Source organism: Myotis lucifugus, unplaced genomic scaffold (assembly GCF_000147115.1).
Source record: "Myotis lucifugus unplaced genomic scaffold, Myoluc2.0 scaffold_158, whole genome shotgun sequence".
Taxonomy (NCBI): domain Eukaryota; kingdom Metazoa; phylum Chordata; class Mammalia; order Chiroptera; family Vespertilionidae; genus Myotis; species Myotis lucifugus.
Genome location: NW_005871206.1, coordinates 2,289,903 through 2,292,607, shown reverse-complemented (window position 1 = coordinate 2,292,607; position 2,705 = coordinate 2,289,903).

Here is a 2,705-nt window from a genome sequence, read left to right as displayed (position 1 = left end):
TATATATATAATATAATATAATATATATAATATATATATATAATATTTTATATTCAATTTTATTTTGTATTAATTTCAGGTCTATAGCATAGTTGTTAGACAATCATATACTTTACAAGGTGTTTCCCCAAATATATTTTTTTATTATACTACAATCTGCCACATAGTAAGTGCTACCTAAGTTATTTACAATCTCTTATTACAGATGAAGCCACTGCGGTACAGAGAGGTTAAGTAACTTACTTATGGGCACACATCTAGTAAGGGCCAAAGTTAGGGACTCAAACTCAGAATTGTGTTAAATGAAAGAATCCATCTAGTCCTGGCTGGATAGCTCAATTAGTTAGAGTGTTATCCTGATACACCAAGGTTGCAGGTTCAATCCCCAGTCAGGGCATATACAAGAAACAACCAGTGAATTGCATAAATAACTGGGACAACAGATTGATGTTTCTCTCTCTCTCTGATCCCCTTTGCCGCTCTCTCTTTAGGCAAACCCTCCCTGCTACCATTCTTTTCTTTCCTTCTTCTTCTTGAGGTAGTCTGAGTTGCTTTCTTTTATGTACAACCAAAAATGCCTTGACCAGAGTAACAACACCAAAGGACTGAACAGCCAATGTGGGTGGTACAAGCTATAAGCTGCTGGAAAAAAATATTTTTAAGGGCAATGGCAAATTCCTCTTTGAGAAAAAACTGAGTGTAAAATATAGGCTTTCAGGCATAAGTTGGAAGTTGAGGGCAGAACAAAAGAAGAGTTGAATTGCTTTGCTTAAAATCAAGAGGAATTTGTTTTTTTCATGTGGCCTTCTAAGAGGAAAGTTTAGGCTGCCTCCAACTTGACTTTATTGTGAAGCCGTCATGAACAAATAAGCATCCTTGTAGTCAAAACTTTGATCATATTTCTATTTCTTTAAGACCAGATTCTAAGAAATGAAATTATTTTATCAAAGGGTGTGGTTATCTTTTTCTTTTATTGATTGCTTTGAGAGAGAGGGAAACATCAATTTGTTGTTCCACTTATTTATGCATTCATTGGTTGGTTCTTGTATGTGTACTAGTATATATGCTCTGATGGGGGATCAAACCTGAAACCTTGGCATATTGGGATGATGCTCTAACCAGCTGAGCTGTCCAGCCAGGGCAGGGTATGAATGTTTTAGACATTTTTAAAAACCTCGTACCAAATTGTCCTCCAGAAAGATTGAAACAGTTTACATTTCCGCCAACAGTGAGTGAAAGTTCTGGTTTCCCAGGCTGTTCATATATGTTTAAATCTTTGATAAACGGGTGAAAATTTCGTCAGTGTGTATTTTGATATTACCAGTAAGTTTGGACTTTTAAAAAAATATATTTTTATTGATTCAGAGAGGAAGGGAGAGGGAGAGAGACATAGAAACATCAATGATGAGAAAGAATTATTGATCAGCTGCCTCCTGCACGCCCCATTGGGAATTGAGCCCGCAACCCAGGCATGTGCCCTTGGCCGGAATCGAACCTAGAAACCTTCAGTCAGCAGGCTGCTGCTCTAGCCACTGAGCCAAACCAGCTAGGGCAAGTTTGGACTTTAAAAATATTTATTGGTCCTATCTATTTTGTCTGGTGCTTCCATCTTTCTGGTGAACAAAATCCAACCAACTCCTCTCGCCTGCTTACTCTGCCCACATCTATTTACTCATCACAACCCTTCGTAGGGTGACCAACTAGTCTGGTTTTAAAACGAGAAGTCCTGTGCCCTATAAATCCCCTCAGTCCTGGGTAAACCAAGACAATGGATCCCCCTACCGGCCTTAGATCTTCCCCTGGAAAATGAGATCTTCACCGGAAGCCCCTCACATCCCTCCCAGCTCTTTCTTTGTTCATCCCTCAGAGGGGCACCACACCTACTGCTCTGAGCAGGCATCCTGCCAGGGAGGCTTCAGAGATTCCTCTATGAACAGGACCCAGGTATTCCTAATACCCATGATGGTGCCCTAGAGGGATAGTATCTTGATAAATTTTCAACTAAGAGCTTAATGTGATTGATAGATAGCTGATAAAGAAGAGACAATATGGGAGCAGGAAGAATGGTCCCCAGCATACACCTGAGGGGAATTAGATGCCAGGAAAGGTGAGTGAGGGATGAAGGGGTAAATGATAGAGTGGAGGTACTTTGAAGTTTGGCCAAGGATCAGCCTGTCCACAGTTCAGCCCAGGAACAGTTAACAGTGTCCCCTTCCCAAGAACCAGGCAGATGTTCCACCATCTGAGGCTACCTATTCCCTCACCCCCCTGCCAACGTCCTGAGCCCTCAAACTAGACACTTGAGAAACTTTTTCTCCGGGTTCCAGGGCCCATAATGACTTACGAGTCTCTTTTATTGGCCCAGGTTTACATTTCCCAAGATTTTGAGAGTTTCTGTCCCTGGGACATCCTGTAGAAGTGAGCACCACGAGTGATCATCTATACAGAGCAAGCACTTTTGTGCCCACAATATCGAACGGCAGAAAATGAATTTTCACAGTGCCCAAGAAAGTCCTCAGAGAGAAGCAGCCAAGGACACGAAGCTGTCCAAAACCTCTCTCCTCTCCACCAGGCACAAAGGGGCCTGGTGTTTTTATTCTACTCAAGAGATTGCTGGGAGGACTAGGAGCTCACTGAAGGCAAGAATAAAGTTCTGCCTCCACACCCCCCTGCAGTATTGAACACAGAGCCTGCACCGTAGGAGC